This window comes from Dermacentor andersoni, chromosome 1 (assembly GCF_023375885.2).
Source record: "Dermacentor andersoni chromosome 1, qqDerAnde1_hic_scaffold, whole genome shotgun sequence".
Lineage (NCBI taxonomy): Eukaryota > Metazoa > Arthropoda > Arachnida > Ixodida > Ixodidae > Dermacentor > Dermacentor andersoni.
In genome coordinates this window covers 390,324,967-390,350,407 of record NC_092814.1, presented here as the reverse complement: position 1 = coordinate 390,350,407, position 25,441 = coordinate 390,324,967, and the positions used below count along the sequence as shown (strand labels likewise).

Here is a 25,441-nt window from a genome sequence, read left to right as displayed (position 1 = left end):
GTGCGTGCCTGCGCAAGGCCTGCGGCGTCACGCTGCGGTCAGTGCTTCGCCGGCCCCCGCGAAATGGCATCGTCCGGGTGGCGTTCGATGCCGAGGCCTGCGAGCACCTGCGCTGTGTGATCGAAACCCTCCGGCCGAGAACCGCGCCGGCTGTGGCTCCAGGGGCCACGTGCAGAACCTCGTTCGACCCAGCAATTGCAGGGCTGGGGACGCAGGTGCTGCCTGCGACACCAGTTCACAGTCAGCTCTGGAGCACGAACTGCTTTGTGAACGCAGGCTTGCGATTCGCTAAGCCGGCAGGCTCATTAAGAACGAGTGCCGGATAATTGTGGCAAAGAACACATAGTTAGCTAAGGTGACGGCTATGTGGCATTAGTGAACCCTCGGCGTCTGATTCGTATTTTTCGCCTTTCAACAGAAGATTGAAACATATCAGAAGTTCGTCGATTAAATACAAAAAGTCAAATTGTCATGTAATTACGTGATTTTTAAGCAAGATCTTTGCCACCTTACTGGAGTTTTGTGGAATTGCAGAATAAGTCTATCTAAGCAGTCGCGAAAGCGCTCAATTCACCCGTCGCTATAGTGGTGGTTAGGGCGAGGTGGTATTCCGTGACGTTCTCTTGAATTAGCGCAAGTAAGAATTATTGAAGCAAGGGCAAAACAGAAGACAAACACATAGGAGAGAGGGGGCGCCTTCACTTCACTCATTCTGATTCGGGATAATTCAAGTCTGCTCCCACGGGGAAATATGCCGACCAAAATATGCGTGCGTTCTCTTGTACTGCTTCGGGAATCGTGTGTAAGCCCAGTGGGTTTGCGTCCACTGACTTTGTGCATGTGTAAAATGGTTTATTAAATCGCTAAAGATGGCTGACGAGGCATTACATTATATCAGAGGGACACTATGGGCAAATTTTAAGTAAAGCTAAAGTGACACATTTGTGCTCGAGAATCTCTAAGGCATCAATAATGTCGCGAACAGAGCCTTAGTAATTGAGGAATTGAGGTAAATTCAGGACATGATTAGAGACTCCCCCAGGACATTCAAGTATTTGGCCGGTGTTGCAGGCACTCCTCATTTAATTTATGTCACCAGTACTCAACCACATCTTATAAAAACACCATTGTATTGCATTATAAGGCGAAATAAAATGCTACATGTCTAGTTGTATTTAATTTTTAGAAAAAAAAAACTCATTGGCATTACTGTTGAAAACGACGCGGGTGGTCGAAAGGTTTAGTTTTCGCTCGAATCTACGCCGCCCGCGATTTCGCGTTTCAGCAGTTTCGGTATCGCGTAGTGCTGCGCTGAATTTGCTGGCTCGTGAAACTCCCGCAAACTCTAAGTTGCCGAGAATTCCACTTCCAAGTAATGTCGCGGGATGCCCGAACGGTTCAGGCCACTTGACCAAAAGCGACTGGAGCGGCGAATCCCTCTGTCTTGGTTCCGTTTATGCATGGCCCCGTTTTTCTCTCCATAGCCAGTAGTTAGGAACATTAATTCAGTTTCCTTTTTTCGCCACCGCGTGGCGTATCGACATTAAAGAATTCAAAATTCGCGCCATGAGGTTGAAATTCGCAGCCACTGCTAAGGAAAACACAAAAAAAAAGAAGCATAACCTCAGGCTGTCGCTTCACCTCGGCACTTGGAAACGATTGCGCTTACGCATCAGCGCCATCTCGAAGAAGGCCAGCTACTTGCTCTACTAGCAATGGATCGACTATTTTGCTAGACACTTCCGTTGAATATGTTGTGCTTCAGCGTTTTTTTATTACTATTATTTCTGCATCACGGTGGTCATGGGCTTGCGTATACACCAGGCTTCAGTTTCATGGGGCTGTATTCTGTAACGGTTCGCTCTCACGATCTCCATTGGTCGGCGCATCGTTGTCGTCATTCCTAGCGGGCGCGACTACACATTTTGTTGTCGTCACACAGGTTGTCAATAATCTGGAAAGTGAACCCGTTGTCTTACGAGCGGAACCGTGAAGAAGTGGTTCGCTCGAGAGTCCCTCGGCGGTCGCGATCATAGTATCGAGGGATGCTGAGGCGACCGTCGATGTCTGCATGTCTCGCCGGGTCAAGACCCTCTAGAAAAGCTTAAGGCCTTAGTTCTCTCCCCGTCATGTCACACGAGGGGGTGGATTGGTAAAAATACATAGCGCTGTTCAAGAGAGGCTGTCTCGCAGATACACCGTGCGGAAGCTTTTCTTTTTTTCATGCACGAACGAGCATGCCTGAATTTTAAAATAAATTTGACTGCAAGAAAGTTATACGAGCGAAACATTTACAGAATCCAGTTTCGTGCTGTGGTTGCGTTATATCAGGAGCAATACACCTATCTGTTCTGAAGAGTTGTGGCTTTCCTTCTTTCTTTTTTACCCATCGCCCGCGTCGAGAAGTTTGTCATTTAGTTTTCCACAAATGGTATTCAGCAAAGCGTGCGTGCTGCACCGCAGGATGTGTTTTAGTACTACTTTTCTCGTGTGGCATTCTCGCAGGTGTCGAAGTCGGATTGCTCTTCGTTGGCCAGGAATTGCAGTGTCAGCTTCTTGACAACCTTGTGTTATTCCGGCATTAGTGGCAGTTCTGGCTGCATAGGGAGCTGCCCTACGACAACGTAGCTGTGAGCAACAGCGTCAAGTGCAAACATCCATGGGTAGACTAGACCTCCTCGGTCCAACTGCTTCACAAGATCGCAGTGTTCATGAGCGGCAGAGATTGGGATTGTCTTACCCACAGTGAACATGTCCACGCATTTAGCGTAATTCATCTTTTTGAGGGTCCCGTACGGTGCATATCCTGCAACGTAGACAAGCATCGGAAGGACGTCCTGCATCTTCGACAGAGTCTCACATCTTACAAGAACGTTGCAGCTGGGATGAAATGCCTCTACCTGCTTGCATACACATTCCAAATGCTGGTCAGTGGAAATAGTAGGCAAGACGCTCAGCAGGCCCAGCTTGTTTTCGACTTCATAAATCGGCCTAATGTGAACGTGATACGGCACACCTGCCAGTTGCCTTTACTTTCAAAACCAATCCTGAACGCAGTCAGCCTCTATCTTCCCAGAAAGGACATACAACATCCTAAGCTTTTCGAAGCTGTACCTAGCGAGCTCAACAAGCGCGTAGGTAGTGTGTTCGAGAGCAGCGTGAGTCTTTCTTGTCACAAGTACCCTTGTCAAGGCGTTTGTTTTTTCATTCATGCAGCCATTTCAAAAGTACGCGCAAGAAGTCTATTTTTAGATCGTTATGAAGGAAAAACAGTGGTTGTTGAAACTGGTTTCTCAGCCTTTTTCCCTTCCATGAAGTTTTCCCGTTTCATTATGATTGTGATTATGATCTCGATAAATGTAGCGGTGGCCTCAAAAGAGTATAGGTTATGCTTTGCTCAAAGCGCGCGTAACGCCTTAGGTAATAAATCCTTGAAGATTTGTAAGGCAAGCTTTACGTTCTTCCTTTCAATATTCGAAGGCTAGAGGGCTTTTCTCGACAGCCCATAGCCACGTTTCCACAGCTGGTAACACTCTTTGCTGTGAAAGTCTGATTTTCGCAAATGACGCTATTTGCATGCGCTCTGACTGTGGCGCGTCTGTTTGGATCTCAGAGAAGCAGAATCAAATTTCCTCATTCTTCTGGTTGATCCAATTATTTCGTATGCATTTTAGTATGTGTACCGGGTCCATAACGAAGAACAGCGGCCTTGCAGGGTCTGAGGGGTGTTGGTAGGCAATTCTCTTAGGAGGAGGCGATTCGATGAGGGACATCGCTATTCGGTTCACAGAGTTGTCGCTCACGACGCACCCAACCCCGTACCCGGTCTTTTCCAGCCCGCAATTCACGTCTTTAAACGACTTGCGCAAGAACCACACCTCTACTCTGTGCACTGGCATGATGTGCGCAACTTCTTTAAATTTGCACATCAGGCTGCGCACCATGAAAACGAGCGTACGCTTTGCAGGATCACTTGATCACTTGTGTTAAGCGCAGCGCCGGTAACAATGTCTACTTTGTAGTCAAAGTAGGGTTTTATATGCATTTCGTCTACCATAACTGTAACAAAGCGCTGGTTATCTTTCAGATCAGAAATTCTTCTCGCCGTTTAGCTGAGGAATGTTTCGCTCTGATGCTCTTGCTGAGGGCGTATACCATTAAGACGAGCACAGGGATCTGATCGTCATAGGATGCGGCAGTTTGATGCTTCTATGACTGCGTATGTAAGCGTACGCATGGGGCGATACAGTGAAAAGAATGCAGCAGAACACCATGAAATGCGCAGAGTAGCGCCTGCGCTGTTTTTTTCGATATGTACAAGGTGCCTTGCTCGTGCAGAAATGGAATGCAGTCGGCGTCGTCTTCTGCTTGGGACGTGGAAAACTTATCCAGCAGTAAACAAACAGCCTCGCAAATATCCACGACTGAGTTGGACATCAGGTTTCCGTGTCAAATCTCGATGCCTTTGAGGAGTTCCCCAATACCCTTTTTACTGTTAGAAATTTCGGGAACGCACATATTTGCGCCCAGCTTTTTTACGGCCGTTTTCATGACATGTAGCGTCACGCTGATGTCTAATTTCACTTAAACGGAGTATTTCAGCCACGGTGCTTCGTCGTCGATGATGTGAATGAGAGGAAGCCTTTAATTTTTTTCCATTACGTCCCAGGAACTTCATCTCCTGCTTCCTCAAGTGGTTGGTAAGCTCGCTCAAAGAATTGACTTTATCATGTACACGTGCTCTGTTAAACGCCTCCTAGGATTCAGCGATGGCTATCTAGAGGGCAGCATGCTCTATGCGCGGGCGATTGGAGTCAGGCTCTTCCCTTTTCGCAGCTTTCCTAGGCACGTAAGTCGCACAGTTCGGGAACTGCGATGGTACATCGTCTGGGGGAAGGCGCACATGAGACAACGGCATTGTGATGGGGCGGCCCGTTGCTTGATCGGCAAGCCATGCTACTCGGATAATGTCCTCCTCCGTGAAGTTGGCATACCTAGAAATAAATTTTACCTACAGTGAGCAAACCCATGGATACTTGACATAAAAAAGTGCGGCTTGTGAGCCATTTACACGTGTAAGTATTTCAATGCACTTGTAGCAGCACCAACGAGGCAACGCATCGAAAGCTGAGACAGAGCTACCGCCGACGCCGTCCGCATTTCGCCGCGTTCACGTCGAACGCGCACCGCTTGCGAGATACAATTGTTCTGTTGGGTTAGGTTAACGTGAACTTAGGTTAGGTTAGGTTAACGTTTGGTTAGGCTGGGTTAGCGTAAAATCCGTCAGGATGGTGCGGCGTGTTCTCACAACAGTTACGTGATAAACATTGTGTCGGCCTCGTTAGGTTAGGTTAACGTTAGGTAAGGTTAGCGTAAAACGCGTTTGTGTGGCACGGCGTATTCTCGTAGCGATTGTAGCGGCGTCGAGCCTCACCGGCGCCTTTCCAGCCACTCAACTGCTGTGGCTAGGGCGCTCAGCCTTCTACATTTTGAATATATGTGGACTGGTCTCTTTCATAGTCCCTACTGCTTTCACGGAAACATCTGCAACATTATCACCTCTTTCACAGCACCGGCAGCCAGTGTCGGAGCGCAAACTCCACCACACTCCGCAATGCCGGCACGCTAGGGCAAACGTATAAAACTCGCGCTAAGAAACTCCTCCGTAGTGCCTAGGCAGAGTCAGATATTCAGGAAGCAAAAGCCTAAACATTTTATCTCTCGCACCCGCTCTTACTCGCGCATGCGCGCAAACGTCCGGCGCCTCCGCAAGTGCCACGCCCCGTTGTACTACGAGCAATTGTAAAGTGGTAAAGACTGGAAAAGACTGGAACCGCAGTTTACGATAGGTAGCGGGGCACTGGAAGTGGTAAAGGAATACTGCTTCTTAGGGCCGGTAGTACCGCGGATCCGCATTATGAGACTGAAATAATTATAATAATAAGAATGGGATGGTGTGCGTTTGGATGGCATTCTCAGATCATGAACAGCAGGTTGCCATTATCCCTCAAGAGAAAAGTAGATAACAGCTGTGGTTTACCAGTACTCACCTACGGGGCAGAAACCTGGAGGCTTACGAAAAGGGTTCTACTTAAATTGAGGACGACGCAACGAGCTATAGAAACAAGAATGATGGGTGTAACGTTAAGGGATAAGAAGAGAGAAGATTGGGTCAGGGAATAAACGCGAGTTAATGACACCATAGTTGAATACAAGAAAAGAAAATTCGCATGGGAAAGGCATGTATTGAGGGGGCAAGATAACCGATGATCATTAAGGCTTACGGACTGGACTCCAAGAAAAGGGAAGCGTAGCAGGGGGCGGCAGAAAGTTAGGTGGGCGCGCAAGATTAAGTAGTTTGGAGGGACAACATGGCCACAATTAGCACATGACCAGGGTAGTTGGAGAAGCATAGGAGAGGCCTTTGCCCTGCCATGGGCATAGCCAGGATGATGATGATGATGATGATGATGATGATGATGATGAAGAAGAAGAAGAAATATTGGTACAACGCGCGGCTCCTCAGACGCATGGAAGTTAGGTCACTAAAACACAACTTCGCATGCCTGTGTATTTCGTGTTTTTCGATGGCGCGTTATTTTATTCATTGTACAGACGTGACATTCAGTACGCATCCGGTGAGCCGCGCTTGCGTGCCATGCTTTTCTGCTGCCGCTGGAGCTGGTCCCAAGGCCTGGTTCTACTGCATCCTCCCAAGCCTTTAACATCATCCTTTTATATGCATGAAAGCTGCTTTGCAGGTTTATCTTATATTTGTAACGTTATTTATAGCTATTCTAATAAGTATTTTGATAGTATTTTGATTGTGTTTGTCGCGTATTTGCCGATCTTGCTGTCCTTGTTCGCGACAGCTTGCTTTGTTCAACCCTAGCGCAGATTTCTCGGATTCAACATATGTAGCGCTCACCAGAAGGTAGCCTCCTTTCGTTTGTGAAAAAGGTCACATTTATGTTCTCGCATTCTTTCTTTTCTAGGTGCATTTTAGATTGCACTGCTTCCAATATGACACATGTTTTGGTTGCCGGCGACTCGATGGTGAAATGCGCGGACCAGTATTTCCTATCGCGTCGTAGTTTGTCAGTCAGTGTGGCCGCGCATAGAGGAGTAGGGACTGAGCATCAGGGACGCATCAGGGACGCTGCCCTGATGCAGTAGTGCCACGAGTGTGGCTTCACATTCCTGGGTGGTCTCGTGGACAACTGGCCCAGTTGACTGAGCAGCGATGGTGTCCCCCCGAGTACTTTGGTAACAAGATGCTGGCAGACTTCCTGTACCAGGAGGCCTGCAGCCTGTCCATCCATATGGAGGGAAGCTGCATCCAGCAGTCATAGAAGGAGATCCAGGCACCTTCTTCATGGACCGGTTGGACTCGGCAGGATAGCATCCCTGCAATCTCCGAGGCTGACGTTCCCCCGCTTGGTTTGCATATTTTTGTTTCTTCTCGAGCAGAAAGTCGACCTTTCGCAGCACAAGCTCCTGTCTGGAAAGCCAGCACTGCTCCCTTGCAGAGGCACGGCCCTAACCAGCCTACCAGAACCCTTCAAGGTGCTGGCTTTTCACTTGTTGGTGGTATCCGTGTCCGTTGCAAGGGAAGCAAGGCTTCGTTCACCTGGGACAGCCTGGCTTCCACCATTTTACATGGCACAAGTGTACCAAGCAGGGGAAAAGCCGAGGGGAGGTCTGCTGAGCCAACAATCCCTGGTCGAGGTGCAAGCACCACTTGTGTCAGGAGAAATAGGAGAGCCACACGAAAGCATGAGAGTGCTCCTGTTGTGTGCTCACCTGTGGGAGAAGAAGAGGCGAGTGCTCGAGAAGCAGCTGTACCAGAGGCTGTCTCCCAGTGTGGCGACAGTGAGTGGAAACTGGTAGTACCGAAGATGCGGCGGAAGGATACAGCACTGCATAAGCAAGAATGGAGCTGTGACCTGGCTGCAGACAGGGAAGCTAAATTCTTGCTGTGACAGTTGCCAAGTTCTTGAAGTTCGCTTCACCATTGAGAGTAGTTGTAAGATAGAAACAGACATGCACTGACAGTGGAAGATCTGAGTCTGCTTGTTCTGCTGTCTCTGATAGCAAGCTTGAAGGACAAGCGAGTGCCTCTCATGAAGCCATTTGTGATAGTTTTGGCAAGTTGCGGCATGTGGCTAGCAGGCAGAATAAATACTGCTTGGTACTTGCTATGGCTGAGTGCCGACCTGTCATAAATGATGTTGCAAATGAGGCCCCGGTCGGCAAATGCTGTATGTCAGGAACAATGCAAGATGGAGGGCAGATGACGAGCAATCCTGGTACAGAGGCTTGTGACCTTAACAAAGATTGGGTGCATTTCTTCTACGCGACATAGGTGTTGTGAGCCTGCTTTGACATCCAGCTGCAGGCCTGCCAGCTCTGATGCCCAGGCTGTTTGTGAAGTAGCTGGTGCTAACATAACCAGAGGTCCTAACTTTGTCAATGTATTGCATGATGGAGCAGCAAAGTTAATTTAAATGCAATATTTGATAATTTCAGTTCTTTTAGGCAAAGATTTGTTGAGTGATGCCGGCAGGGCCAGCACATAGTCAAAATAAATAGGTTTCACAGAAGCCATTTGCATCAGAATCTAAGGAGTTTGAGTATATTAGGATTTCATATAGCCGTGTTCGTGGTCATGCTATAAAATCAAGAGGCATAGAAAAGTGTCTCAAGCAAGAATACAATGGTACTGGTTGCGAAATGGCAGTTTCAGTAAGCCTGTGCAAATCACCTACTCTTCCCTACAAATTAACCAAGCTGCAAACTGAGCATTTTCACGCCACGAAGTATTATAACTTGTATCCTCAAAGCAAGCTTCCGAACGATGCAGAGAAGGTAGACTTCTTTCACTTTGCCAAATGTAATATTGGCCCAAAGTATTTAAAAAAATTTTTCGCACAGAAAACGGGCAGGAAATTACCTATGAAAGATGTTAACAATTACAAGAAAAGCTTTTCTATTCCTATTCGCAACGAGCAGGCTCACGAAGAAATGGTTTTAGAAAACATAGACACCTTGTTGGCAAGTAATCCAAACTGGGTTATTAACTATGAAAAGAATAAAAGTAATAACCTGCAATTTGTGCTACTTCAGACAACGCAAATGAGTGAGATTTTAGAAAAGTATCCAGATATTTTATTTATTCACGGAACATATAAAGCAAACATTGAAGGCTATATCTTGTACTCTATTCTGGTTGAAGATGGTGGAGGTCGAGGGAGACCTGTGTGTTATGCCCTTTTGCGAAATGAAACGACTGAAATTGTGCAGGCTATGCTCGCCAAGTTTTCAGATTTTAACCCGCTTGTTCTGTCTCGTTGAAGAGTAGTCATGATAGATAAAGGCATGAACGAGCTACGCATATTGAGCAAGCTTCTTCCTAATATTGAAATTTTGTTCTGTACATGGCATGTGCTGCAATGCTTTCAGCAAAAGGTCAATGAGAAATGTAGGCTACAGCTTGATCAGTTACTCCCTCTCTTAAAAAAATAGTTTATTCCTACACTCTGCAGGACTACTTAGATAGGCTTGCTGAGCTCGAAGGAATGGTTTCAAAAGAATTTATTTCTTATTACATGCAGAACTGGCACTCCTGCAAAGAAATATGGGTACATGCATATTGACACGTGTACATGTTGATCTTTCTCGGGTGACCACGTTTCACGGCTTAACAAATGTTATCGCGCAGCGCAGGACGCGGCTGCATGTATAGGAAGTTTCTGGAATGTTATCGATGCTTCTATTCGCTGTCTGTTGTCGCCGAACCTTGTGGCATCTGATTTCATCGCGTGACACGATTGGTGTTGACCTTTGTGGAAGACACGCGCGTCCCAGCGATTAGTCTGGAACATTAGACGACTGCTGTATAAAAGCCGACGCGCTGGACCCGCTGATCAGATTTTCGACGATCGCCGACTGTGTTCGCCGCTATTGTTGTGCTATAAGTGTAGCCTGTTTTGTGGACACAGCTTTGCCCAATAAAATTTAGTTTTGTACTTCAGAGTATTGCTACTGTGTTCCTAAACGTCACCACCACGTGACAATATCGGCAAAAACTTCCTACATTTGGTAATAACATCAATAATCGCATTGAGTGTAACAATCAAAGATTAAAGTTATCTCAATTGAAGCATCCATTTGGTTCAACCCATGGAAGCATTAGTAAGTTAAATTGAGAAGGATTTCTTGCCTCTAAAACTTTCCAAATTTAAGAAAATGAAGCTGACCCTAAATGTAAATGATGCGAGTGAGCCATTTCAACTAGACTTGGCCCGTAATTGCACGTCTGAGGCCACAAGTAAAGTACTTAAGCAGTATGAGCGGTTTAAAGAAGTACGTTATCTGGTTACTTCTACTCCTAATTCTTATGGAGCGGCTTCAGCAAGTTGCGAGCAGAGTGTTTCATTATGCCTGACGCGTTTCATGTGTGCTTTTTATAATCAGTACAGTTTGCCTTGTGCACACATTATAGCAGCTCTCCATTTTCCCCAGCAAGACCTTTTTGACAAAGCATGCATACCAGACAGGTGGTGTAAGGATCATTTCTGAGTGACAGCTGCATGTCCTCAAGTGCCACACCGGTGGTGACAAGCAGCATGCAGCTGCCGCCATCTATAAAGCTCGACCCTGCTCAAGAAAAGTATTCTTACATTTAAAATAGGCTTTGTGAAATGTCTAAGACTGTGGGTAATGTATTATCTAATTGTGGTGAGAAGGAGCTAGTGGAAAAACTTGCATCATGCGAGGCATTCTTCAGAAACTTAACCGCCTTTCCTAGTAATCAAATTACAGTTAGCATACAAGGTAAACCAGCTCCATTACCCCAAATCACTGCTACAAGCAGTTGCAGGCATTCGAATAGTACAAAACTTGTAGTACCTTTGGTGAAAGCAAGAAGAGGACGGCCAAAGAAAGACCAATCTGTTAAGGGCAAGTTTTTGCCATCGCAAAAGGAAATGGTAAACCTTGCAATGGTGACAGCAGACATGTTAAATGTCTGGAAACGCGCCTCTTTCAGATGCCGATTTAAATACTCTAGTACAGGACACCTCGATATCAGACAGCGTGATTAACGCAGCACAATACTTGATTCATGAAAGATTTCCTGATTGGGATGGCTTTCAAGATGTGTCACTTGGCCATCGTTTACTATATACTCAAGTAAAAGGCCCTTTTAATCAAATCTCGCATGTCCGAAACCCCAATTACTGGCTTACAGTAGCCAATGTTGACGCTAATATAAACACCGCCTTTTTATATGATTCAATTGACCAAGATACTCCTTCCAATGCCATCAGGCAAATCTGTCACATGCTAAATTTGCAGTCACCAACGCTGACCATTTGCACTAAAAGGGCCCAAAACCAGTGGAACACGCTCGACTGTGGCTTGTTTGCAATTGCAAATATGTATTAGTATTTAGCATGAGATAGAAGACCTACTTAGTTCACCATACTTAATTCACCATACTTAGTTCAAGGGAATTTTTCATATCTCAATAATTTCTCTCGTCGTATTCGAGTGCTGATTGCCATGTTATCGGTGGTTAAGGAAACTTCTTCTCAAGTCTCTAAATTTATTAAGGCAGTTTTTCGCGTGCGTACCACGGCCACGCACGTTTATATCTCATTCCGTTTCTCTACCGCGGGTGCGCGTTAAAACCACGGCGCTGCAATTATGCTCCAGAAATTTCCCTTTCCTTTTTTTTCTCCTCCCTTAAACTCGTTCTCTTAACTACTACACGCGGAAACAAAGCAACAGAGCTCGCATTCGATCCCATAGATGAGATGGAAAATGTATATATATATATATATATATATATATATATATATATATATATATAAACTTATCAGTCATAGCACTCGTAGTACATCCCTCTCGGCCGCTCACTTTTCGAAAGTAGTCTTGCTAGTGCTATTATAATTACACAAAGGTATTTCGCTCTCGTGGGCAGCAGTCCTTGAGATAGTTACTTGGGCTAGCTTCCCACGCTAAGCGTGCCGCGCTCGCATCTGCTTAAGCTTTTCCTAGACTCCAGAGCCGCTCGAGTTCCCTCTCATCGACGGGCGGCCATTTTTTCCAAGAAAGTACGGCTTCCAAACACTCGACCATCGATGGTCGAGTGGTTGGATCGATCGACCATCGCGGACATCATCAGTCCCTTTTCACGTAAGTATGAGACTCTGCACAGGAGCTTTGGCGCTTCAATGTAACCTGTGGCCTGACGGACCAACCGACTGAGCTATCTCTCCAGGCAACATCGAAGGGTCACGAGTTCAAATCCTCTGTTCTTTTCCTTTTTTCTTCCCCCCTTTTTAATATTTCTTTTCGTTTAGTTTATCACTGTACGGGGATCCTCCTTAAAAAAAAAGGAAAAAAAAATCTCTAATATCTATGGCCACACATGTGCAGGTCATAAATACCAGATTTCTCCAGTTGAGTGCCATCTGTGCGGTTTAACCGAGCTCAGATTCGTCCACCTTGACTGATCAAAGAAGGCACGGCTCTAGGTTAAATAAGGCGTACAACCCCTGCGGTGGTGGTATAGTATCCGCCCCGCGTGCAAGAGGACCGTGGTTCGAATCCTGGTGCCACGCAATTTTCCACCGAAAAAAAAAACTGTGTTGAGAAAATTGCATAAACAGGCCTGTAGTGCAGCCTGATCCCCGTGACCAGAACCGTTAACGCACTCTCTCACCAGAGCAGGATTGGCCACCCTGGTGCAGTACTTGGCGACAACCTCCTATATGAATACAACAATCAAATCCCGGCCCTCAGTCCCCAGCAGCGCGAAGCAACTGACCACGGCGGCGTTCAGATCTGTGACGCAGCAGACGGTGCTAAGAATCCCTGGCTCCGGACAGGCCGCCATTGGAATCTGAACGTGGCAACGTTTAACGTCAGAAGTCATCTAGTGAGGCGAGTCAAGCAGTGTTATTGGGGGAATTAGAGGGAACTAAACGGGATATAATACGGCTCAGTGAGGTTAGGAGGAAAAAAGAAGCATATACAGTGCTAAAAAGCGGGCACGTACTATGGCATAGGCTCTAGGAATAGCAGGGGAGAGTTATTAGTAGAATTTGCAGAACAGAATAATATGCGGATAAAGAATACCTTCTTCCGCAAGCGGGTTAGCCCGAAGTGGACGTGGAGGAGCCCAAATGGCGAGACTAGAAATGAAATAGACTTCATACCCTGCGCTAACCCTGGCATCATACACGATGTGGACGTGCTTGGCAAGGTGCGCTGCAGTGACCATAGGATGGTAAGAACTCAAATTAGCTTAGACTTGAGGAGGGAACGGAAGAAACTAGTACATAAGATGCCAATCGATGAGTTAGCGGTAAGAGGGAAACTAGAGGCATTCCGGATCAAGCTACAGAACCGGTATTCGGCTTTAGCTCAAGAAGAGGACCTTAGTGTTGAAGCAATGAACGACAATCTTATGGGCATCATTAAAGAGTGCGCAGTAGAAGTCGGTGATAACTCCGTTAGACAGGATACCAGTAAGGTATCGCACGACTCGAAAGATCTGATCAAGAAACGTCAATGTATGAAAGCCTCTAACCCTACAGCTGGAATAGAACTCGCAGAACTCCCCAAGCTAATGAACAAGCATAAGACAGCTGACATAAGGAAGTCTAATATGGATAGAATTGACCATGCTCTCAGGAAGGGAGCAAGGCTAAAGGAAGTGAAGAAACTAGGAATAGGCAAGAATCAGATGTATGCGGTAAGAGACAAAGCCGGCAATATCGTTACTAATGTAGATGAGATAATTCAAGTGGCTGAGGAGTTCTGTAAAGATTTATACAGTACCAGTAGCACCCACGACGATAATGTGAGAGAGAATAGTCTAAAGGAATTTGAAATCCCAGAAGTAACGCCGGAAGAAGTAAAGAACGCCTTGGGAGTTATGCAAAGGGAGAAGGTAGCTGGGGAGGCTCAGGTAACAGCAGATTTGTTGAAGGATGATGGGCAGATTGTTCTAGAGAAACTGGCCACCCTGTATACACAATGCCTCATGACCTCGAGCGTACCGGAATCTTGGAAGAACGCTAACATAATCCTAATCCATAAGAAAGGGGACGCCAAAGACTTGAAAAATTACACACCGATCAGCTTACTGCGTTGCCTACAATGTATTTACTAAGGAAATCGCAAATAGAATCAGGAACGCCTTAGACTACTGCCATCTAAAGGACCAGGCAGGATTCCGTAAAAGCTACTCCACAATAGACCATATTCACACTATCAATCAGGTGATACAGAAATGTGCGGAATATAACCAACCCTTATATATAGCTTTCATTTATTACGAAAAAGCGTTTGATTGAGTCGAAACCTCAGCATTCATGGAGGCATTACGGAATCAGGGTGCAGATGAGCCATGTGTAAACATACTGAAAGATATCTCTAGCGGCTCCACAGCCACCGTAGTCCTCCATAAAGCAAGCAACAAAATCCCAATAAAGAAAGACGTCAGACAGGGAGATACGATCTCTCCAATGCTATTCACAGAGTGTTTACAGGAGGTATTCAGATACCTGGAGTGGGAAGAATTGGGGATAAAAGTTGATGGAGAATACCTTAGCAAGTTGCGATTCGCTGATGATATTGCCTTGCTTAGTAACTCAGGAGACCAATTGCAATGCATGCTCACTGACCTGGAGAGGCAAAGCCGAAGGGTGGGTCTGAAAAATAATCTGCAGAAAACTACAGTAATGTTCAACGGTCTCCGAAGAGAACAGCAGTTTACTATACGTAGCGAGGCACTGGAAGTGGTATGGGAATACATCTGCTTAGGGCAGGTGGTGACCACGGATCCGGATCATGCGACTGAAATAACCAGAAGAATAAGAATGGCCTGGGCTGCGTTTGGGAGGCATTCTCAAATCATGAACAGCAGGTTGCCACTCTCCCTCAAGAGAAAACTGTATAACAGCTGTGTCTTACCAGTACTCAGGTATGGGGCAAAAACCTGGAGGCTTACGAAAAGGGTTCTGCTTAAATTGAGGAAGACGCAACGAGCTATGGAAAGAAGAATGATGGGTGTAACGTTAAGGGATAAGAAAAGAGCAGATTGGCTGAGGGAGAAAACGCGGGTTAATGACATCTTAGTTGAAATCAAGAAAAAGAAATGGGCATGGCAGGACATGTAATGAGTAGGGAAGATAACCGATGGTCATTAAGGGTTGCGGACTGGATTCCAAGGGAAGGGAAGTGTAGCAGGGGGCGGCAGAAAGTTACCTGGGCGGATGACATTAAGATGTTTGCAGGGACAACATGGCCACAATTAGTACATGGCCGGGGTAGTTGGAAAAGTATGGGAGAAGCCTTTGCCCTGCAGTGGGCGTAACCAGGCTGATGATGATGATGACGAGACCAACATATTTAAGCCTTAATCAGAGTATCTTAGGCAGACATTTGCTGAAACGCATACAAAAGGGCAGCATAGAAGATTTCCCACTCGCCAGCTCCCTGACTACTCGTGTGCGGCCAAAAGATTGTATTTACGTGTTGGATTGCGTATGCAGGCAACCGCTGTATGGCGGAATAGTACTACACATTTCTTGTGCATATTGTTCAAAAAGCTTCCACAGGGCATGCAAAGCCCCTTTAGCAGAAGAATTGGATAAAAACGTAATTGTGTGCTGTAAGTCATGTTTGGCTACTCCCAAAGAAAAGATCCATACTTGTAGTACATAGCATTTTTCTCTTTGTACAGCTTCAGTCAAACCTAACTATAACAAACCAGCATAAAGTGAATTATGCTGTATATTGCACACGCAAAACTTGCTGACTGATATTCATGTAAAGCACTCGCATCTAACAAAAGCATTTTTTTCGTACTGGTTTTTTTGATTGTGTCTAAATGTGACAATACTCGGAAGCCTATCAGCAGTGTACTTCAAGCAAGATCGCATCGAGTCGCCATTTTCAGTTACAGGCTAGCAGTTTAAGACTGAAGATTGCTGTCTACTATGCGTGGTTTTGCTTACAAAAAAAGCAGGCAACTCCGACCTAATTTTTCTACTGAAGACAACAAATTCGTCTAGAGCAAGCGCAATACAAACGTTCGTTTCCTTTCGTTGCAGGTGAATTTGGATTTAAAGAATTATCTAATATAAAGAACTATTTTGTGTGCATAGGCCAGTTTGTTATAAACGCATTTCAGTGTATCCAAACACATACCAGTGACACAAACCAGTGATGTGAAACTATTTTATTGTTCCAGAGCACCGGTTACAATTTGCCTGTACACTTCAATGCTGTTAAGATGTTTATTTGTTCATAAGCAGTGCATTAAGTTAGATCCACTGGTAGCTGTGCAACTGCTTTATGGTTGTCTACGGCATCGGGGTTGCTAAGGCCCAACCACGATGAAGAAGTTTCTAATTTATTTTTGGCGGGCCATTTGATTTGACGTGGGCACGATTCAGCATCACCCCCAGCATCTCACCGTTCTTGGCGACTGTGATAACATACGGTACGCGGGAGTTGGAAGCATAAACATATGAAGACAGTGCGCCGTGCGGTAGCGAAACGGACCATCATCATCATCATCGACACCTATTTGAGAGCGTCCACAGTAGCGCCTCAAAATGCGTGGCACGAGAGTGTTGCCCGTGGCCCCGTGGCGTGAGCAGTGCGTGAGGTTCGGCGTCGGACGAAAAAGAGCTTCCTCGGTGGGCGTGTGGCCCATAGGAGCAATCGCCGCCCGCGCTACTACACCACACCCGAGTCAACGCTGTCGCCCGCTGAGAGGTTACCACGCCCCGCTCTTCCGCTGGGCAACTGGTCCTCCATGGCTGGCGGTCCTGAACAGGGGCGGTCGAGCGTTCGGGTGAGCGGCCACAGGGCTACCCCGCGAGCTGCAGACGCGACCCGGTGACTGCGGCCGGCCACCAGAGCCCCACGAGGCGGTCCGACCCGGCGGTCCGACCCGGCCGTCTGACGCGGTCGTCCGACGCGGCTGTCCAACCCGGCGGTCCGACCCGGCTGTCCGACCCGGCCGGCCGACACTGCTGTCCGACCCCGCTGGCTGACATCGGTTCCACAAGGTCTCCGACACGGCGACACGCGCTTCCGCCTGAACTGTAGGCCGATTTTAATTGCACGATGCATATATATAGCTGCATGTCGTCTGAGGTATTTTGGGGAGCTGTCCCGTCTGTGTGCCGTTTATAATTGTTGTGTGCGTCAATACAAGTCTGATGTGTGTTTGTGCTTCTGTGTGCTGCTTCTCCCTTTTGCTGGAGTGATCTCGCACCCAATAACATCACAAACTGGTGAGCCTGCCAGGATTCACTCGTAAATACAGTGAAAGAGGGCAGTTTCGCTTGAGCGCAGACACACATTAGTTGACGGCACCATGGATATAGAGAAAATCACGGCTATAAGACTCCAAATAGGATTGTCAGGCGCAGAACGTCGCAGATGGATTGAGGCCGAACAGGCAAAACAAAGAGACGAGAGAGCTGCGGAGCGAGAGACAACCAAGGAAGATGCTGAATTAGCGCGCCTAGCTGACGAGAGGCAGCATGAGATCCTCCAGCTAAAGCTGCAGCTTCAGGAAGAAGCTGAGAATGTGCCGGCAGCGGCTCCTGAAACTCTGACTGCGCCCAGCACCTCCTCGTCATCCCTGTAACCACAGAAGTTACTTCCTTTGTTCGACGAGAAATGCGATGACTTACACGCGTATTCACAGCGATTTGAGCGCGTAGCAACAGGGCAGGACTGCCCACAAGAAAAATGGGCTCTTGCTGTGAGCATGTGTCTAACGGGTGAAGCGTTAACTGTGATCGGTCGGATGACTGCCGCCGATTCATTAGATTACCCGAAGGTAAAGGAAGCTTTGCTTCAGAGGTTTCAATTCACGACTCAAGGCTACCAAGAGAAGTTCCGGAAAGCACGAGAAGTAGAAGGCGAAACTGGAAGACAGTTAGCAGCAAGAATTTCAGCCTATTTTGATCACTGGGTTGAGATGGCTAACGTGCCTAAAACATATGAAGGTCTACGAGATCACATGATCTCTGAACAGTTTCTGCGCTGTTGTGAGCCAAAGCTAGTCATTTTCTTGAAGGAGCGAGAGTGCGAATCCCTTGACGAACTTGCTACCTTGACGGATCGCTTTCTTGAAGCGCAGAACTGGACAAACCTAGGAAAGGGTCCCGATAACACAAACGATTCTAGTGTGAAAAACGTTGAAGCTTCAAGGAAACCGCAACTTATGTGCACCCTCTGTCACCGGTTTGGATACTTGGCTCCTGACTGCCGTACCCCACCTAAGCGCATGCTGAAGTGTGAGTTGTGCGACAGAACGGGACATACAGCTGAAAATTTCCTAACTCGGTACGAGGACAACAAACCAAGTTCTGCGTGTGCACTCACCGAATCTCAACCAGTCCGGACTCGTCCAGTGAAAGAATCAAAGTGACCAGGAAAGAAGACTCGCCGATCAAGTGACAGCGACGACAAAAACCCTGGGACTGCTGTAACTTTCCTCATCGACGGGATGCCAGTGGTTGAAGGCCGGCTGCTGGGAAGAAGTGTTCGTGTATTACGAGATACCGGTTGTAATACGGCAATTGTCAGACGAGAACTCGTTCCAGAGGTGTATATGACGGGAAGAACGAGCAACGTTGTTCTTCTGGACGGATCAACAAGCTACCTGCCTGAAGCTGTCGTACAAATGAACACGCCGTACTTTACATGCAAATTAACAGTGGCATGTACGGACGAGCCCTTCTACGACGTAATTCTGGGAAATGTTCCAGGCATCAGAGGACCATACGATCTGGACTCTGACTGGAAACACCCCGCTGCTTCCAACGAGGAGTCGTCGTCGATAGGAATGAAGCTTAATAAGGCGCCTAGGATGCCTCAGCATGTATCGAGCGTGGCTGAAGCAAAAATTGAAAAACAATTGTGCGTCCCTTGTGCGTTCCGACAATTGTCTTACGTGACATAACAAAAGGACAACTCATTGAAGAACAGCACAAAAACCCGATGCTGAAACATAGCTTTGCCAAAGTGAGCAAGTCGTTTAACTCTGGAAAGGGGCACAGTGACGAATTCGTCGAAGAAATAGGATTGTTGTATCGCCTTTACCACCGGGCCACTGGCAGAACCTTAAAGCAGGTGGTCAAAAATATTTAGATGTGACATATTAGAAGTGGCACATGGAAACATCATGGCAAGACATAAAGGTATCAAGAGAACAACCGATCGTGTCCTACAAGAATTATATTGGCCAGATGTATACGGAGATGTAAAACTCTTCGTGAAATCGTGCGACAAATGCCAAAGGACAACCCCTAAAGGGAAAGTACAGGCCGCTCCACTTCCTCGTCAGTGTGTGCTTGTGTGTGCGTGCAAGAATACAAGTTCGTTCGGTCCTGAAGTCTTAGAAGCGCCGACACAAGGCCCTCCGAAGTCTAGAAAGCGCCGGGGACCAGGCCAGAGGAAACAAGCCCACAGAGGAGCACCCCCAGCACGTCAGCAAGAGAGTGTTGCGTTTGAGTCTCCTTTTGGCAGAATAATTATTTTACTGTTAACTACACAAAAGGTTCTGAAAATGTTGGAGCTGACTACTTAAGTCGAGTCGGTGCGGAATGACCTGTTAATATATCAAAATGCGATTAGACAATGCGACCACTCAAGCGCTTAGTGTTTATTTCAAACCGTGCAGACTTGGGCGTTTAACTGGGCGCAACGCCCTGTGAACTAGCTGGCGTCAACAACCGTCAGTAAAGTGTTTGTTGTGGTTGAAGCTTTAATGTGGGCAGGTTCACTTTGTATCCTTCAATTTTAAAACCTGATCAATCTTCTTCCAAGTGGTCGCAAGTATTTCGGCTATTCAAATGTGTTAAAGAATTTGCTTGCCATCGGTCTGGTGCGGCTTTAGCAACCAAAATCTGTGCTGGCATCGCCCACATTACATTCCTGTTGCCTCAAGTCTCGCGGCGGAGGCTGGCTGCTACACAGCGCGTTCTTGGGTGGCGTATACAGAAAACTCCTGTCATGAAGTTGTGCTAAGCAGCTTCATGCAAGACAGGCACTTCTTCCCGCGGACCAAAAGGCTAAGAAAATGTTAAACAGCAACACTCAGGTTGTGACAGTGACATGTTCATGTCATAGTGTAAGTTGCAGATTCTTTTTAGTCCTTTGTACTTCCCCTGTGGTTTGTTCGCTCTCTTATATAGGTCCACTAGATGTACCACTGCGTGCATTCACACTACCATCACGTCATCAGGAGCGTGCGTACCTCTATCTAAATGTTACACTATTGTCTAAGATGGAAAATAAGACTTGTATAGTTTCCTGTAATGGTGCTGCCAATAAAAGACTGATTATACATATTTATTTTCTTGCAATGCTGGCATTGTACATTTAACAGGACAGTGCAGCATATAAGCTATAGCGTTTCTTTACATTTTTTGCAGGTGCACAATACTCACCTGCTAAGAAATTTTCGCTTTGATATAGTGAGCATAAAAAAAGAGAAGAAAAGCATACAGCAAAAAAAAAAGGTATACACTGAACTTGTATTTATTTTTTATTTTTTTACGGTGTCTCTTTGGCATGGAAGCCAACTTGCGCTGCATAGTTTAGACGAAACGCACAAGATGATTGTGCACCGTCTTTTGTGCCTTGGAATTTTCACTTGGGAGTATTTTGTATCAACTGTGCAGCACAACTTGGCTTGCGTGTTCAAGAACAAACTAGCCTACCTACAACCGTTTCTTTTTTGCATTAACTACCCTAAGTATGTGCCAATTGAGTGCTTGGCGAGTCTTTTTAAATACTCCTCCTTGATCAGGATCTTGTACCTGTCAAATTTGAAGGAAGGTATAGCTTTGCCTACATTTTTTATTGGTCAGGAGCACAAATTAACAGAGACGACAGCATTAAAAAAATTCATGCTAAAGAGCAGCAATCTATAATAGTCCAGATTACACTGTTGTGCAATGAACTCGCTTGAAAAGCACAACACACATTTATTGCTCGATTTTCTTTCACTGTTGCGTGCGTGATCAAGTATTGGGCCCCTGCACCTAATCTGAGCGCACTTTAAAGGATTGTAGCACGATTCAATCATCCAGATCACATTTTCGCATGCAGAATACATCCATTTTTTTTCTAAAACATTTTCTGGGAATGCCATAGACATTGTGCTGCAAGGCTTGCGCATATTACATGGATGTTCAGTGAATGTCTAGAAAAGGGCATTTGAATGTTACCTGAAAATGGCCTCAATATTAATTCACAATTATTCCTATTTTGTTTGACTGAAAGAATACAGCACATTTCATGGTGTATGACAGTGTAACCCAACTAAATTTTACTTTAATGTAGCAGAGAAACCTGCACGCTCATTAAAACAGCTATATAAAGGTAGCCTGCTTCACTACATGAAATGGGTATGAAAAAGTGTGACATATCTGAAGGATAAAAATAATTTCAAATTCACAATAATTGTTAAAAGCTGGGGTTGAGCGCTCACCCAAAGCACCTAAAATAAACCTTTCCGTTATTCTTTCACATACTGACTTCCACTACACTATACCACTGTTCAGCATTAAACAAATTTCAATAAAATAAGCAACAATGTGAAAGCTGATTCGTTCTAATAAGCATCTAGAGGAAAAGGTACAAATTAAATGTGGTGTGGAGAAAACACGTAAACACGCAAAACTTAAACATTTCATGATCAAGCTACTAGGAATTCATTACTTTTTATTACTTGGCTGCATGCTAACGTAACCAAAACGAAACTAGACTTACACAGCATGCTTTGCCATATTGAAATTTATATGAACCTGTTGTTTGGAAGCTTCAGGTCACTAGTAGCTGTACTAGGTGCTTTAATGTTTTCACGAAAAAGTTACTACATACTTCTTTCTTTGGAATTTCAGAGTTAGTCATCATCATCATCAGCCTAGTTACGCCCACTGCAGGGCAAAGGCCTCTCCCATACTTCTCCAACTACCCCGGTCATGTACTAATTGTGGCCATGTTGTCCCTGCAAACGTCTTAATGTCATCCGCCCACCTATCTTTCTGCCGCCCCCTGCTACGCTTCCCTTCCCTTGGAATCCCGTCCGTAACTCTTAGTGACCATCGGTTATCTTCCCTCCTCATTACATGTCCGGCCCATGCCCATTTCTTTTTCTTGATTTCAACTAAGATGTCGTTTACCCGCGTTTGTTGCCTCACCCAATCTGCTCTTTTCTTTTCCCTTAACGTTACACCCATCATTCTTCTTTCCATAGCTCGTTGCGTCGTCCTCAGTTTCAGCAGAACCCATTTCGTAAGCCTCCAGGTTTCTGCCCCATATGTGAGTACTGGTAACACACAGCTGTTGTACACTTTCCTTTTGAGGGATAGTGGCAACCTGCTGTTCATGATTTGAGAATGCCTGCCAAACGCACCCCAACCCATTCTTATTCTTCTGGTTATTTCAGTCTCATGATCCGGATCCGTGGTCACTACCTGCCCTAAGTAGATGTATTCCCTTACCACTTCCAGTGCTTCGCTACCTATCGTAAACTGCTGTTCTCTTCCGAGACTCTTAAACAATAATTTAGTTTTCTGCAGATTAATTTTCAGACCCACCCTTCTGCTTTGCCTCTCCAGGTCAGTGAGCATGCATTGCAATTGGTCTCCTGAGTTACTAAGCAAGGCAATATCATCAGCGAATCGCAAGTTGCTAAGGTATTCTCCATCAACTTTTATCCCCAATTCTTCCCACTCCAGGCCTCTGAATACCTCCTGTAAACATGCTGTGAATAGCATTGGAGATATCGTATCTCCCTGTCTGACGCCTTTCTTTATAGGGATTTTGTTGCTTTCTTTGTGGAGGACTACGGTGGCTGTGGAGCCGCTATAGATATCTTCCAGTATTTTTACACATGGCTAATCTGCACCCTGATTCCGTAATGCCTTCATGAATGCTGAGGTTTCGACTGAATCAAACGCTTTTTCGTAATAATTGAAAGCTATATATAAGGGTTGGTTATATTCCGCACATTTCTCTATCGCCTGATTGATAGTGTGAATATGGTCTATTTTTGAGTAGCCTTTACGGAATCCTGCCTGTTCCTTTGCTTGACAGAAGTCTAAGGTGTTCCTGATTCTATTTGCGATTACCTTAGTAAATACTTTGTAGGCAACGGACAGTAAGCTGATCGGTGTGTAATTTTTCAAGTCTTTGGCGTCCCCTTTCTTATGGATTAGGATTACGTTAGCGTTCTTCCAAGATTCCGGTACGCTCGAGGTTATGAGGCATTGCGTATACAGGGTGGCCAGTTTCTCTAGAACAATCTGACCACCATCCTTCAACAAATCTGCTGTTACCTGATCCTCCCCAGCTGCCTTCCCCCTTTGCATAGCTCCTAAGGCTTTCTTTACTTCTTCTAGGCTATTCCTCTAGGCTATTCTCTCTTCCACTATCGTCGTGGGTGCCACTGGTACTGTATAAATCTCTATAGAACTCCTCAGCCACTTGAACTATCTCATCCATATTAGTAACGATATTGCCGGCTTTGTCTCTTAACGCACACATCTGATTCTTGCCTATTCCTAGTTTCTTCTTCACTGTTTTTAGGCTTCCTCCGTTCCTGAGAGCCTGTTCAATTCTATCCATATTATAGTTCCTGATGTACGCTGTCATACGCTTGTTGATTAACTTAGAAAGTTCCGCCAGTTCTATTCTAGCTGTAGGATTAGAGGCTTTCATACATTGGCGTTTCTTGATCACATCTTTGGTCTCCTGCGATAGCTTACTGGTTTCCTGTCTAACGGCGTTACCACCGACTTCTATTGCGCGCTCCTTAATGATGCCCATGAGATTGTCGTTCATTGCTTCAACACTAAGGTCCTCTTCCTGAGTTAAAGCCGAATACCTGTTCTGTAGTTTGATCCGGAATTCCTCTAGTTTCCCTCTTACCGCTAACTCATTGATTGGCTTCTTGTGTACCAGTTTCTTTCGTTCCCTCCTCAAGTCTAGGCTAATTCGAGTTCTTACCATCCTGTGGTCACTGCAGCGTACCTTGCCGAGCACGTCTACATATTGAATGATGCCAGGGTTCGCGCAGAGTATGAAGTCGATTTCATTTCTAGTCTCACCATTCGGGCTCCTCCACGTCCACTTTCGACTAACCCGCTTGCGGAAAAAGGTATTCATTATCCGCATATTATTCTGTTCTGCAAACTCTACTAATAATTCTCCTCTGCTATTCCTAGAGCCTATGCCATATTCCCCCACTGACTTGTCTCCAGCCTGCTTCTTCCCTACCCTGGCATTGAAGTCACCCATCAGTATAGTGTATTTTGTTTTGACTTTACCTATCGCCGATTCGACGTCTTCATAAAAGCTTTCGACTTCCTGGTCATCATGACTAGATGTAGGAGCGTAGACCTGTACAACTTTCATTTTGTACCTCTTATTAAGTTTCACAACAAGACATGCCACCCTCTCGTTAATGCTGTAGAATTCCTGTATGTTACCAGCTATTTCCTTATTAATCAGGAATCCGACTCCTAGTTCTCGTCTCTCCGCTAAGCCCCGGTAACACAGTACATGCCCGCTTTTTAGCACTGTATATGCTTCTTTTGTCCTCTTAACCTGACTGAGCCCTATTATATCCCATTTACTACCCTCTAATTCCTCCAATAACACTGCTAGGCTCGCCTCACTAGATAGCGTTCTAACGTTAAACGTTGCCAGGTTCAGATTCCAATGGCGGCCTCTCCGGAGCCAGGTATTCTTAGCACCCTCTGCAGCGTCACAGATCTGACCGCCGCCGTGGTCAGTTGCTTCGCGGCTGCTGGGGACTGAGGGCCGGGGTTCGATTGTTGTATTCATATAGGAGGTTGTGGCCAAGTACTGCACCAGGGTGGCCAATCCTGCTCTGGTGAGAGAGTGCGTTACCGGTTCTGGTCACCGGGATCAGGCCGCACTCCAGGCCTGTTTGTGCAATTTTCTCAACACACGGTTTTTTTTTTTGTATTTTCCGGTGGAGAATTGCGCGGCACCGGGATTTGAATCACGGTCCTCTTGTACTGGAGACGGATACTCTACCGTCCCCGTAGGAGTTAAATTAAAAATTAATTTATGGGGTTTTACGTGACAAAACCACTTTCTGATTATGCACGCCGTAGTGGAGGACTCCGAAAATTTCGACCACCTGGGGTTCTTTAACGTGCACCTAATTCTAAGTACACGGGTGTTTTCGCATTTCGCCCCCATCGAAATGCGGCCGCTGTGGTCGGGGTCCGATCCCGCGACCTCGTGCTCAGCAGTCTAACACCATAACCACTGAGCAACCACGGCGGGTCCCGCAGGAGTTGTACGCCTCATTTAACCTACAGTGGTGCCCTATTTGATCAGTCAAGGTGGACCA

General features: G+C 46.0%; 1 pseudogene; it reads right to left on the bottom strand.

Annotated features, from left to right (window-relative positions):
- Positions 1 to 4,157: 4,157 nt before the first annotated feature.
- LOC126518544 (uncharacterized) overlaps positions 4,158 to 25,441 on the bottom strand; it is a 153,319-nt pseudogene continuing 132,035 nt past the window's right edge.